This window comes from Tamandua tetradactyla, chromosome 10, assembly GCF_023851605.1.
Source record: "Tamandua tetradactyla isolate mTamTet1 chromosome 10, mTamTet1.pri, whole genome shotgun sequence".
Taxonomy (NCBI): domain Eukaryota; kingdom Metazoa; phylum Chordata; class Mammalia; order Pilosa; family Myrmecophagidae; genus Tamandua; species Tamandua tetradactyla.
In genome coordinates, this window is record NC_135336.1 from 2,851,334 (window position 1) to 2,867,197 (window position 15,864).

Consider the following 15,864-nt stretch of genomic DNA (forward strand, 5'->3'; position numbering starts at 1 on the left):
ATTTTCCACCAGGCATTAGTATGTACATTAGACATGAAAATCCAAAGTGAGAGGCCAAGTCACCTTAGGGAGATTTTCTAAGGAAATGCCAGGAATCTGTTCCGAAACTTTTGAAACCCCTTTCTTACTTTGAGACTCTGAAAAAGTGGAGAGAGACAAGAGAGAAGGATTTTGTTAGGAGGATTTCTTTGAAGAAAGCTGTGCTGTGAATCCCATTGTGGGGCCAGGGGCAGCCCCTATTTCTCATCTCGAGGGTCTGTGGGGTGTCTACCCCAGGAACCTAACCTGTGACCCCTGCAGCTGGGCGTGTGTGGCCTGGGATCTAGTTCCCCCTGGGGAATCTGGAGGGGGAGAGGATTCTCACTCACTTTGCTGCCACACTGGAACGGGTCTGCAATCCCAGAGTCTTATTGGTATATAGAAAGTGTGAATGTTTCTACTGGACTAGAGGTATTTGAGAGCCTGCAGTGGCTCCGTGTCTTGGGACCCATGTCCCACTGTGTCTTAGGTGCAGTGTGGAGGGAGCTAAAAGCCCAGGGGCTGAGGAAGGGGTCACAGGAGATCACCCAGAAATGAGACTGGACTTGTTAAAAGAAACAATTTACCACTTATCAATGATAGCATTAAAAGTTTTATTGAGAGAGAAAAACTGTTTAACAGCAGGGAGATCCTAAATGGAAAATGGAGAGTCTCAATAAACATCTGGTCATGGCTACTTATAAAGGCATTTAGGGAATTTCCAAGTTGGAGCGGGTGCTAGTTTGCAATGACTGGTAGACATCAAAGTTCCTTCTTACATAGGAGGGGAGGGTCTTACAAAGTGGAGACGAGATATGCATTGCTTAGAATGTTATGTTCATCCGTTTTGATAATCTTATCTCTACTGGACTGAAAGTGGCTTATCACCTGGTGCTGCGTAGCTGCAATTTTGTAGGATGCATTCCATTTTTTTTTTTGGAAAACCCCTGTGGTCAATGTTTTTGTCTTCTGCAAAATGCACATTCTAATTTCAGAAATGAGACTGTGTTTGCAGCCAAAAATGACCACAGGACTCTAGTCCAAGAATGAGTAGAAGAGTCTCAGGGCTGCTGGAGTTTACAGCCAGGCTGGAGGAGAGTTTTACCTCCTTGAGTACTGATGCTAGGAGGAGACAGCACATTGGATACTGAAGGCTCAGAGCCCAGGGATTGGCCCCTGGGGCACTCACAATAGTTGCTTTTGCTCTCACCTGATGGTCTCTGGCACACAGTCTATGCTTGCTCTGACCTGCTTTTCCCCAGTTCGTATGTTATGCATGAGCACATAGTCCTCTGAATCAATGTCAAGTTCTACTGGCAAAAGCCATTTTGTTGCCACTGATTATCTCCCGAGAAATCAAATGACTTCTATGACAGGTGTTATCTTCCCAGGAGAGAAAGAAGAACATAAAGCTCTTTGCCTGTTTCTCAGGCAGGGACAGTGCTGCCCAAAGAATCAGGCCAGAGATGGAACCAGGCAAACTACGCTCTGTCATTGAGCAGTCGTGGGACACCCATAGAAAGACTTAATCTTCCTGCCCCACTTGCTGCTCATCTGTAAAAAATAAAAATCATGTGTATCTATCTCATGGGCTTAAGCATCATGTATTAATTAGGTCGAATCTTAGAAAATTACCAACATTCAACCGTTTTTTAATCTTCAAAAATGACAATTTCATATGGGTCATTTGAACACGTCAGCAATGCTTTGTAAACTCATAATTGTTACTTGTATCGAACCAAACAACAAAAACAGCAACATCCTTCTATCCACCCTCCCTAATGAGTCTCCAGAATTCTGTTTGCAGATATGTCTCGAGGGCCCCGAGGATGTGTGAAGTAGATAAGACTGACAGCTCTAGACCAGCAGAGGCCCTGAACCCTCTCAGGCTCGCTGGTTACTGTTGCTTCCCAAAGCACTCTCTCTCTCCTGGGTCGCATACAAAATCGAGCACAAGCAGCAAAAAGTGCTCCCAAATGCCTCAACCCCTCTATCAGGTTCTGGAACTTTGTGACAAGGTGGCATTTATTGTCTTCATTCTGCTTAGCACACAAAGGCCCTTTCAATCCTGAGGTCTCACGCTTCCCTTCAGATTTCAGAAACACTTATTGTCTGTTCTTTTAAGAAAACACCCCTTCGCATTGATAAATTTGAGTGTATAAAATTTAAAACTTTTGTAAGGGAAAAAAATGCTACAAACATGATTGGAGGAAATTTCCAAGAGATGATTCACAGAAAAGGAATCCCGAATGCTTTCCTAAGAAAGTTAAGAAAGAATATTCAATGACGTACAATTTCTCACCTGCTAGCCTGGCAAAATTAAAAAGCCTAAAAATATTAAGTACTGATGAGAGTGAGGAAAAAATACTGCTTGTGGGAGTATAAATTGAAGAGCAACTTGGCAGCATTTAGTAAAATTGAAAATGCACTCATTCCATGATCTTGCAATTCTACTGCTAGGTACATACTTGGCGAAACCTTCTCACGTATGCTTAAGGCAATATGCACTGTTATTACATTGTTTCATTATTTCATGGTGGTAAAATTTGGAAATATTCTATAAACCCATCTATAAATAAAGTACCATATAAATGCCTTATAAAAATGTAATTTGGTTAATCAGCCAAAGGAATATTCTACAGCAGTCCAGCGAAATTAACTGACTATCTCTACATATAAATATAGAGAGCTAAAACTTAAGACTGTTGAGTGAAAATAGCAAGTTCCAGAACCCAGTGAATACTGTTATGCCTTCATGTAAAATTTTAAGCCACAGGGTGGTACAACAGTGGCTCAGTGGCAGAGTTCTCGCCTGCCATGCCAGAGACCCAGGTTCGATTCTTGGTGCCTGCCCATGCCAAAAAAAAAAAAAAAAAATGCCACATACAAAACCCAGCATGTATATATAGTAGAAAATTCAAATTATATATATAATACAACATACAACACATATCATAAAGGACTGAAGAGAGAAACTCAAATTCTTGATGGTGGTTGCTGCCTTAAGGGAAAAGGAGATAGGGAAGGAGATTGGGGTCAGAAGGATCTCTGACTTTTTCTATCATGTTGTGGCATATCTGAACAAACATTGTCAGTACTGATTGCTGGGAACATAGTATTATATTATTTTCTGTGTTCTTTCCCTTTTTGGTAGATTTAACATTTTTTAAAAAAATTACCTCTCAAATCTATTTTCTTCTTCGGAAACACCTGCTAGAGGATATTGGAATTATATATCAATAGCTCAAGTATATTAATTTGCTTTTTCTTTCTCTCATGCTGCATTCAGAAGACTCTGTTAGTTCAGTTTACCAGTTCAGTGGTAAACTATAATCATTTTGTTATCAGCTCATCGATCTGATTTTTTGTTTCCATAATTGTATTATATTTTTATTTTCAAAATCTCTCATTGGTTCTTTTTCATCACAGCCTGTCTTTTCTTTTTCCTTAGATGTCAGATCCTCCCCATTCCTCTGAGGATTTTGATTTTATTTACCCTCCTATGATTATTACACTTTGCCCCTGTAAGTTACTCTAGTGTCTGTGTTACTTGCTTGTGGAAGGGGGTGAGAGTGGGGAAGGGGGGACTGGGGACAGGATACTGCAGAGGCTGGGCGTCCCGGAGTAGGCGCTCCAGCTCCGCGCCTGCACAGACACACTGCCTTATCTCTCTGACCCCAGCCCACATCCTGTTACCGGACAAAGGCCATGGATTCTTTTGCCTCACGTGCTCAACAATCAATTCCTGAGACACCGGGGTTACAAAAAAAGAGTTTATTACTAGGTGCATAGGAGAGCAGATGGCCTAGAGGCCCCAAATCTGTCTCCCCGAACTGATAGTTTTATTAGATAAAAGTTGGCAGAGTTTAGGGTAATGACACAGTGGCCCCAGATGATGGAATTAGAGGTGATCTGATTATTATTATTATTATTATTAATTATTCACATTCTGTGTGTGAGGAAATGGTGGAATGAGGCACAGGGGACTTGTAGGTTAAAGTCTAAGCTACTGCGCATGTCAGGTGGGCCCACTTTGCTAGATCCAGTCTTGGTCATCAAGATGACTTTGGACTTGGGGTGGATTAGTTCTGGGCTGTTTATTAATAAACATTAGGGTCTGTCTTTAGCAATTGCAAGAATCTAAAGTTGAAAAACTGGGTAAAAATAAAGGTTATTCACAAGGTTTTTATAATCACAGGGGCAGAAGATAAGGGCTATACAATCATTATCAGAGATCAAGGCAGTTGTATTACTATTTAGAAATATCAGGAATTTCCCTCTGTCTATTCCAATATACGAGAAAGCAAAAAAGAGTATCTATATAATGATTTAGTAATAAAAATCATCCCGCAGGCGGGCCATGGTGGCTCAGCAGGTAGAGTTCTCACCTGCCATGCCGGAGACGCGATTCCCAGTGCCTGCCCATGCCAAAAAAAAAAACCAATCCCTTAAATCCTGATTTCTCGGTTTCAGTCCTTGGTGGTGAGTGTGGAGGACGGAGCTCTGGTTGCCTTAGGCTGACTGGGTGTTTGCACATAATGGGGCAGGGGTTGGTTTATATAGAGACCGAGCACACAGCTGCTCCTGCTGGGCCTTCTCCCTTCAGGTTGCCCTGGACCCCTCCGGCTCTCAGACTCCTCTACCCCTGGGTCAAGTGCTCGCTCATCCACATTTTGGACTGTGGTTTACTTCTTCAGTCCAATCTATCAGCATTTCATTTTTAGGAATTCTCCACAGTTTCTGGCCCACCTAGGGACCCCTTTATAATTTTGAGTTGCAGATCTTAAAAATATCTTTTCTTTCATTTGTTAGGAATGCATCTTATTTATAGTCCACCATCTGTAAATCTCAGACTTGGAGAGGGAGCTTTGGGCTTGACATGTAGATTTGAGAGTCATCTGAACAAAATGAAAACTTGAAGCATGGGCGGGTAAAAGAGATTCAGAGAGAGTCTGTGAACAGAGATAGGAAAAGTGAGCCTAGGAGGGAACTTAGGAAATTAACCATCCTTAAGGGGCTGGAATATAAAGAAGAACCAGTGCAAGGAGTGGTGGGAGAGGCAGCAGGAGACTTGGAGGAGGGCAGAGGAGAGGGGAAGCAAAGGCTGCAGAGAATTGACAGGATTAACCAGGAGAAAAGTCATGGAGCAACGTCTGAGACTGTTGGTGGCCTTTGCCTCCCTGGAGGTGAGGGGACAAAGCCAGATGGAGATGAATCCAGGGGCAGCGGGTGAGGAGCTAAGGTAGGCAATAAGCTCCTTCTTATGGTAGTGGGAGGGGGAAGGCAGCATGTAGAGGCACTTAAAGAAGACAAAATACCTGGTCAGAATGGGGTTCTGGTAGGCCCTTGGGAAAGTCCCCTCCATTGGCTTGAAAATGCTAGACACCCGTAGTACCGATTTTTTCCTTTTTATAGGAACAGACGAAATTAATAAACCTTGATTATTGTTTACGTTCTTAGTGTCTACACCAAGAGGTACGTTAGGAAAACTAGTAATAGCTGAAGATTCCCCGTTATAAATCTCTTTCTTTAGAAGCCATCCTTATTTGCTTTTTAGTTTTGTTTTCATAAATAAGGGACGTTTCCCCATTGTGTTGTTGAATCACATAAGAAGTGTGCAAACAGGTGACACAATTTTTACCCTGCGGGAAATAGTCAAAGGTGTAGGATGAGCTCTTGCCCTTGAAAGGGGTGCAAGGTACGGCTCTGGAAACCATGGCTGAGGTTCCCAGGAAACTCTCCTCTCTGTCTACCCCATGACCAGGGGAGCCACCCCAGTCCTGAGACCCAAACTGCAAAGAAATTATGGTACAAGGCCGAAAGTAGTGGTGTCATCATGGGTACTGCTTGGCCTTGTGAGAGGGAATCCGGGTGGATTAACCCCGGGAGTGGGCCCTGGTTAGCTGAGTTCTGACGGTGTCTCCTCGTTACTATGGAAGAATGATATTGCTGTCGCGCTCGGAGGGCAGGGCCTCCGTTAGGCCAGCCGTGAAACTGAAGGAGAGACATACAGGACACAAAAGGGGGAATTTAAAACAAGGCCCTAAACACAACGTCCCGAGAGGGAAAAGCATAGTGGGCATTTGGGCTTTCTTTTTCTAAACAGTTTTATCGAGGTAAGATTGACATACAATAAACTTCACATAGTTAAGGTGTACGATTTCATAGGCTTTGACATGTGTATCCACCTGTGATCATCTCAATCAACATTATGAATGTATCCATTACCCATTAAAGATTCCTTGTGCTCCTTTGTGATTCCTCCTTCCCTGTGCCCAATCATGTATCTGCTTTCTGTTACTTGCGTTTACTAAAATTTTATGTAAATGAAATTGGACAGGGTACACTCATTTTCTGTCCAACTTATTTCGCTCAACATTGTTATTTTGAAACTCATTCATGTTGCGTGCATCATTAGTCCGTTCCTTTTCAATGGAGAATAGTATTCTATCATATGGCTATAGCACAATTTGTTTATATATAAACAACCTGTTGACAAGCACCTGGGTTGTTTCCAGTTTCTGGCTATTATAAATAAAGCCATAAACATTTGTTTAACAAGTCTTTGTATTGACATATGTTTTCATTTCTCTGAGGTAGATACCTAGGAATTCAATGGCTGGATCATATGCTAGTTGTATGTTTAACTTTTTAAAGAAATCACCAAGCTGTTTTCCCATGTGAATGTACCTAATTACACCAGCAGGGTATGAGAAGTCCAGTTACTTCACATCCTCACCAATACTTGGTATAGTTAGTCTCTTTAATTTCAGACATTCTAATAGGCATACAGTAGTGCCTCACGGTGGTTTTGATTTGCTTCCTAGGTGAGGTTCCTTTCATTTAGGACTTCTCTGAAGAAGGAGAAGTCCCACCATCCTGAGACACATCCATTATGACCCTTCTTACCCCACAGTCGTCTCCCTAAAACACCTCATGATGTTTTTGTCCCCCATATCTTTTGTGGTTTCCCCATTACTGAACTCCTTAGTATAGCTATAAAGGTCCTCTAAGCTCTAACCCAACCTTTCAATCTCAATCCCACCACACATTTCTGTGGAGCTTCTACTGGTGCCAGGTAGTGTAATGGGTGTTAAAGATGTAAAGATGAGCTGAGGAACTCAGAGCAGACAGTGAGGAACTGAGACACCCTTGGAACAAATGGTACGATACCATGCTGTACGCTGTAGCATCGGGGCTGTCCTGGAGCCACATAGCACTGAGAAGAAAATGGACTTGGTCTAAAATAATGAGAAAATATTGGCAAGGGGAGAAATGGGGGAGGGCATCCCAGACAGGGGGACCAGCAGGTACAAAGGCCGAGAAACAAATTTATGGCACATTTTGGTAAAGGCAAGATTTTTTTAAAAAAAATTTTTATTTAACAAACATACAAACATTCTATACATGGGGTACAATCAGTGGCTAACAAGATCATCACATAGTTGCGTATTCATCACCATGATTATCCTTTTTTTAGCATTTTCCTCTCTCCAGCAAGGGAAATAATATGAAAAAACTCATATATACTATACCCCTCACCCTTCCCTCTCATTGACCACTAGTATTTCAATCTCTTCTATTTATTTTAACTTTTGTTCCCACTATTATTTATTTATATATAAATATATATATTTATATATATATAAATATATATATTTATTTTGCATCACATAGTTGTATGTTCATCATCATGATCATTTCTTAGAATATTTGCATCAATTCAGAAAAAGAAATAAAAAGAAAACAGAAAAAATTCATACATACCATACCCCTTACCTCTCCCTTTCATTGATCACTAGCATTTCAATCTACTAAATTAATTTTAACATTTGTTCCACCTATTATTTATTTATTTTTAATCCTTATGTTTTATTCATCTGTCCATAAGGTAGAAAAAGGAAGCATCAGACACAAGATTTTCACAATCACACAGTCACATTGCGAAAGCTATATCATTATACAATCATCTTCAAGAAACATGGCTACTGGAATACAGTCCTACATTTTCAGGCAGTTCCCTCCAGTTTCTCCATTACACCTAAACTAAAAAGGTGATATCTATTTTAATGCATAAGAATAACCTCCAGGATAACCTCTCAACTCTGTTTGGAATATCTCAGCCATTAACACTTCATTTTGTCTCATTTCTCTCTTCCCCCTTTTGATCAAGAAGATTTTCTCAATTCCTTAGTGCTGAGTCCCAGCTCATTCTAGGATTTCTGTCCTACTTTGCCAGAAAGGTCCACACCTCTGGGAGTCATGTTCCCTGTAGACGGGGGAGGGCAGTGAGTTTGCTTATTGTGTTGGCTGAGAGAGAGAGGCCACATCTGAGCAACAAAAGAGATGCTCTTCGGGGTGACTCTTAGGCCTAATTTTAAGTAGGCTTAGCCTAACTTTTGCAGGGTTAAGTTTCATATGAACAAACCCCAAGATTGAGAGCTCAGCCTATTGCTTTGGTTGTCCCCACTGCTTGTGAGAATATCAGGGATTCTCCCCTTGGGGAAGTTGAATTTCCCCCCTTTCTTACCATTCCCCCAAGGGGACTGGCAAGTAGTTTTGTCATCTTGACTCAAGAGCATGGTCATGGTGTGAGTTTGTGGAGGAAAAGGAGTGGGAAGCCTGTGGCGCCTTGTGTAAGGGACTGTGTAGCAAGGCAGCCACAGAATGGTTGTAAGCAGGGGCAATAGGGCCACATTTACCTTCCACAGCGATGGCTCTGGGGCCTGCTTGGAGCCTGTGCTGGAGGGAAGGCTGGGCCAGCAAAGACTGCTGGGGGATCTGTACTGTCCAGGCAGTCAGGGATGAGGGCCTGGGCTCTGTCAGCAGTGGTAGGCTAGAGAGAGTTTCCTCTGTGTAGAGGTGAAGGTCAGAGAGGGGCAAAGGCGCCACTGGCATTTCTAGGGAGGACACCTGGTTAGATGGGTGGAAGTCCAGAAAATGTGAGAGAGGAAACAGTAGGGGAGGTTGCTGAGCCTCGTCTTCTACCTACTCCAACCACGGTCGAGATAGTGAACATATCCAACACTGACAACATTTCTTCATGTATTTTAGTAATCCAATGATGGTGATTGTTAATACATATGATAATTAGAACAGCTTTCTGAGCCCTTACCACGAGGCCGGGTGCTGCTCTGACTTCTCTGTACCTATAGTCAATGCTCCCAACAAGCCTATGAGATGGACGTCATTATTCCAGTCGTAAGATGGAGAAACTACACCCAGAGCTGGTTAAGTTGCTGATGGTCCCCCAGAAAGTATTTGGCAGAAGCAAGGTTCAAACTCATTCCTCACTGAAGCCCACATTTGTGTCTTTTAAAGGATGGACCAAGGCCCAGCTCCCCGACAGCCTCTACATGGAGCCATCATGTTCCCCGTACTCAGCCCCCACCTCACCCGGCAGTCTCTGCTCCTTCCTCTGGGCTCCCACAGCCTTTTGTGGGTGACCCCGGGCAACTGATGATCTTGGGCAACTTGGGGTTTGTGGAATGCTAGAACCACTTCCTACCAGTCCCTGGAAAATGAATTGCCACCCATAGTTCCTGAGTTCACCTGTCACTTGGAGGAGAGGCTGGAGAAGGAGCCCTTAAAGCTGCTCAGTTCTCCCTCTTTTCTGAGACAGATTCTTTCCTTGACTGCTTCCTGGCCACTCTTTCTTCATCTCTTACAGTCTCTTCCTCTTCCCTACCCTTAAGTGCTGGTGGTTCTTTAACATTCTGACTTAGACCCTGGTGTTGTTACCTGGCCCATGCTCATGCCTTAATGACCACTTACAGCTAGCAATCCCCAAGTCTTTATCTTGACCACAGGCCTGTTTCATAAGCATTGGCCATGTATAATGTCTACCTAATTGACAACTCAACTCAAACACAGGACATGGAATACTGCACTGTGTTCATCATCTTCCTCTCTGGCCCCTCTTTATTTTGCTCCATGCGTCACTGAGTGGCTCGTCATTTAACCTCCCCAGGACTGAATAAAAAAATCTTAGTGTAGTCCTTGATTTATCTTTTTACAATCCCCAACTCCTCCCAGCCAACTAACAACACCAAGCTCTATTAGTCATCTTAAACATCTCTTGACTCCCCCACTCCTTTCCATCCCCACTGCCACCCTTCACATGGTGACCCTCGTACTGGCCTACCTTCCCAACAGTAACTACAGACTGCTTAGATATGACATGGCGTGGACTGCAGACCCAGGCTGGCTTGATCATGTCTTGGATTTGTTACTTATTACCAATGCAACCTTGGGGGAAATGACTTATCCCTTTTTGCCTCAGCTTTCTCATCTGTAAAAGGGAATCATAAAACAGCCCCTTATTTGAATATGTTTCCATGTATGTTTCAGAACTCAGAAATTTTGGATCTTGTAGAAGAGAGTACTTTGCATATGCCATATATTTCTGGGGCAGCGTTCTGTAATTAAACACATTAGTATTTCTGCAGTGAAATATATGAATATTCACATTGAGCAGGGGTAAATAAAGATATAAATAGTGTCATCAATTTAGCTCAAATTTTGCTGCCAAACGACTTATGAAAATCTTTAGATTTTCATACTTTGGATGCAGGACTGAGGATAGAGGATTGCAGACCCACTTCATAGGGTTGGAAGAAAGAATGAATGAATTAAACGAGCTTGCGATTTTAAGGAGCTCTTTGAAGAGTGCCAGGAACACAGGCACTCTTAAACAGGCTACAATGTGGATGAAACCTGAAGACATCAGAGTGAGTGAAATAAGCCAGACACAAAAGAATAGATAATGAACAGATAGTGTATGATTCTATTTACATGAAATGCCTAGAATATGCAAATTCATAGAGACAGAAATCTGTAGATTACAGGTTACAAAGGACCCAGATATGGAGTTATTGCTTAATGGGTACAGGGTTTCTCTTGGGGGTGATAGAAAAATTTTGGTAATATGTGGTGGTGATGGTAGAACAATATTGTGAGTGTAATTAATACCACTGGATTGGACACTCGGAAAAAATGGGAAATTTTTATGTATAAATAGGTTGCCACAACAAAAAGTCTTTACAAAGTAAATTTTTTTAAAAATGGATTTAATGCCACGTTTAAAAAATCCAGCCTTTTCAACAACAACAAAAAAATCCAGATTTATGCTTTCCCTTAGGAGGGAAAAATCAGAAACCTGGCAAGTCAAGCCTTGCTTTCTTGCCTGAGATCAAATGGCCTATGTTCTCCAGTTTCCCTAATTTTGCTTTTCTTAATCTAGCCTGCTTCTCTCATTTATGTCACGTGACTTGGCCTGAAGGCGTCTGAGTACGTGGCACCTGTCTTGGATTGAAGAGTTTTCCAGGTGGGGAAAGGTCTGCTTATAATGGCCAGCCCCAAACTTTCCTAGTCACCAGATAAGACTGGATAACAATGGCTACAATTTTGAGTGCTTACTGTGTGCTGGCACTTTACTTTGAGTTTGCTTCTTGATCCTGAGACGACCCTAAGGAGTGCACATTTTTATTCCCTTTTTTTTTTAGATGAGAAAACCAGGGCTCAGAATTGCTAAGTAATTTGTTTACTGTCATACAGCTAGAAAGGAGCAAGACCTTGTAGGAGCATGAGCAGATTGATCAAAGCACCGGACCATCTGGAAAGTACCTTAGTGAGATACGCGAGACATAGGCACACATCCCAAAAGGCTCCCTGACACCTTTGACCATCCACATCCACCCTTCACAGACAACCAAACCCATCTCAGAGGTGAGTAGACAACTGCTCAGAAATTTGAAGAGTAACTCCTTGCTTGTAAATCTCTCTAATGACCTGATTTGGTGTGGGGGTGGTGTGGGTGGATGTGTGGCTAGTTATTTGGTCCAAATAATGCTCCAGTAAGTTAGAGAAGGAAGAAGGAGCAGGCCAATCCCACAGGGAGCTGGCAGGTGCAGAGATGATGCTTGTTGGGGAGGACTCAGCCTCAGTCTATGACGTGTGCATTGGCTTCCTACAACAGGATGGTCAGAGCTTTAAGGACTTCCTAAGGCAAAGACATCTCCTGTCGGAGCTCTGGGGGAAGTCTGAGGCTGCCCAGCACTCTGGGATAGAGAGGCTGTCAGCCCTGCTGTCCCTGTCTCCTTTCTCTTTGGTTCCTGCCTGACTTCCCTGGGGGCCCATACTCGGTCTCCCCGCCCCCCCCACCTCTGACCAAGCATTCCCTCTGCCCCGCTGGTGACTTCAGCCCTTCTTGGGTCTGGCACAAGATAACTCATCTTCCTGAGGCTTGACTTCTTGGCACCTGGGACTTATCACTTGTCTCAAGCTCTCTCAGTAACACCTAGGATGAAGGGTCCAGATTTATTCCAGAAACGGTGGCACCCCAGCAGCCAGACAGGAGAACCGGGCACCCGGGCTTTTATAAATGTCTTTTGCATGGAAGAGTAGCCTCCAGCTCTTTCTGTCTCAAAACTCTGACCATCGATGGGTTGTGATAGAGGAAGACAAGAAAAATAGGATTCAACGGTGTGAATACCATACAGGAGGAGAATGCACAGACATACCTAGAAGGATTAATCTATGGAAGTACTATCATGGGAGATTTGCCTTCCTTCTACTTTTCTAGATGTTCCTGGCTTACTACTATGAACTTGTATAGCTTTTCTAAGAAAACTTAATTTTTTTAGAAAGCTTCATCTGAAAACTTGCAACAAACAATGAACCTGTAAATGTATAGACAAAAGATTGACAAGAACAACATCCAAATATTCATTATGCTTCTTTCTTGGTGGCATGTCACCTGGTCCTACAAATACAAAATGCTTCTCCCCTCCCCTGACCCACCGCTGTTAGTCTCCCTGTCCCTCTTGCTGCGTTTATTTGTCTTCATGGCGTTTATTATGACCTGCCATATTCTGTCTGTGTTGAATTGTTCCTTGTCTCTTTCCCACACTAGGAGCAAGGGACATGAGAGCTTGTTTTGCTCACTTCTGCAGCCCAGAGCAGAGAACAACGGGCATGGAGAAGGCCTGCGCTCAACAAATTAGTTGAGTGAATGAATAGTAAGCTTGTGAGGGGTTTCAATTTTCTTCTTAACATTCTGAGTCTCCAGATGGTTATACAACGAACATTTCATGACCAGGAGAAAAATGAATAGCACAGTGGAGTGGCATCTCAATCATAACATTCGAGAATGAAGTTCTTTTAAGGAAGCAGCATTCTTTTAAGTTTCACTAATACCTGAGGAGCCGTGTTATTGTGAGTCGCGTATCTGAGTGGCAGCCAGATTCCCACTGGGCTGGGCACGCACACAGACGTGCTGGAGGAAGAGTCCTTCCCACACACAGCTGCTCTGGCCATCCATGGTCAGGGTGTAACGTTGCCTCTCCAGAAGGCTGGCTGGGAAGCCTGCACATTGCCACTACCTCCCTCTTTCACCGCGTGTTCACCTTTAGGTCTTCGGTTAGCAATGCAGAGATGTGTTTGCCGACAGGGTTCTTGACAATCAGTCTGATTTGTACTTTTCCAGGGCCGCCTGGGAGGGGCTGGCCGGAAGGACGGGTGTGAGCCTCTCCTCAAGTTGGCTCCCTGTTCTCCTGGGAAGACGGACTGGGGCTGGTCTCGTTCCGGCTGCTGGAGCTGCAGGGGAAGAGTGGGGCATCTTGTCCTGCAGCACCTGGGATCTGCCCAGGCCCCTGCCAGTCCTTTCCCTTGCTCTCCTCTTCTAACTTTAATCACTTATCCCAGAGTTCCTTGGGCCTATATTCTATACTCAGTGAGGTAGCTTGAAGCTGTGTGTACCCCAGAAAAGGCCATGTTATTTTTTTTAAAAATATTTTTATTGAAAAATCTTCATATACATACAGTCCATCCACTATATACAATCAATGACTCACAATAACATCACATAGTTGTGTGTTCATCACCACAATCATTTTTTAGAACATTTGCATCACTCTAGAAAAAGAAATAAAAAGAAAAAAACTCATACATCACATACCCCTTACCCCTCCCTCTCGTTGACCACTAGTATTTCAATCTACCAAAAATTTTTTTCACCCCTTATTCCCCTATTATTCATGTATTTATTTTTCCTTATTTTTCAGTCATCTGCCCATACCCTGGATAAAAGGAGCATCAGACACAGGTTTTCACAAACACACAGTCACATTGTAAAAGCAATATAGTTGTACAACTGTCTTCAAGAAGCAAGGCTACTGGAACACAGCTCAGCAGTTTCAGATACTTCCTTCTAACCACTCCAATGCACCCTAAACTAAAAAGAGATATCTGTATAATGTGAGGCCATGTTATTTTAATCCATTCCCATGGGAGTAAGCATATTATGGGTGGGAACTTTGATTAGGTTGTTTCAGTTGAGGCATGTCCCAGGGGTCTTACTCATTTTACTGGAATCCTTTATTAGAGGATAAAAGAGAAAGAAGCTCACAGAAAAAAGCCCCAGAGAAGCTGAGAGATGACATACAGAAAACAGAGAGGAAGTCACTGAAGCTAGAAGCTGAAAGCAATGAAACCTGGGTAAAAAGGACCAATTGGTGCCAGCCATGTGTCTTCCCATGTGACAGAGGTGTCCCGGATGTCAGCAGCCTGTCTTCAGAGTCCAGGTGGATGCCTTGACTTGGACATTTTCAGGACTTAAAAACTATAAATTATAAGTTAATAAATCCCCATTGTAAAAGCCAGCTCATTTCTGTTATACTGTATTTCATCAGCTTTAGCAAACTCAAGCACACTGCTTCTTCAGGTTATGCTCAGTGATGTCTTTAAACTGCAGCTCACCCTGGCTGGATCTTGGAGGACCTCACTATACGTCTTGACACTTTCCAATCTCTGTAACTGCATTTTTGACCATGTAAGCTGTTGAGGGTTTGCAGCAACCTCACTTGCTGCAAGCCAACACTAATGGGGGATTTACTTTGTGGTCCTTTTTCCATATCACTGGCTGGTATCTCCTCCCTTCTTCCTGCCACTGCAGACTTCCAAATGTTGCATTTATCCATCTTGCACAAGCAAACTCGTGCCAGTAGAAATGCTGGCCTCCCAACTATACCAAGGGATACCTATTTCTACATGATTGCCTTAGCTAAAGTTCATTACACCTATATAATCTGTCTGTAAGCTGACACCGTAGTTCATCTGTACCTCCTATCTTCAATCCAGGAGAAGTCCAAAGACTTTCTGACAATTTCTGTGTACTCCAGGGAATGGATATTCTTAAATTCCTTCTCAGCTCTAATTCCTGCATCCTCAGAACCACCAAGATCATATACATCACACATTTCATGGAGAGTCGTTCCCCATCTGCTCCCTCCAACCCAGCCTGGCCTTTTCTTTGATTTTCTCATTGTGCTGGTTTTAGGGGATTTATGTTCCCTAGAAAAGCCATGTTTTAATCCTAATCAATGTTGTGGGAGCAACGGTTTCTCCTAATCCCTATTCAGTACTATATTTTGGAAACTTAATTGGCTTATCTCCATGGAGATGTGACTCAATCAAATGTGGGAATTAAACTTGATTAGGTGAAGACGTGTCTCCACCCATTCTTGGTGGGTCTTGATTGCTTTTACTGGAATCCTTTAAAAGAAGAAGCACTTTGGAAGAAGTTAGAGAATGCCAAGAGAGAAAGCCAGGAGATTCAGGGAGAGCAGAAAAGAACGACAGAGCCACAAGAAAGCCGCAACAGAATGCTGCAGAACCTTGAAGCAGGGAGTCCAATGACTTTTGGAGATGAAGAAGGAAAACGCCTCCTGGGGAGCTGGAGAGGAAGCTAGCAGATGATGCCATGTTTGCCACGTGCCTTTCCAGCTGAGAGAGAAACCCTAACGGTGTTTGCCATGTGCCTTTCTTTTTCCACTTGAGAGAGAAACC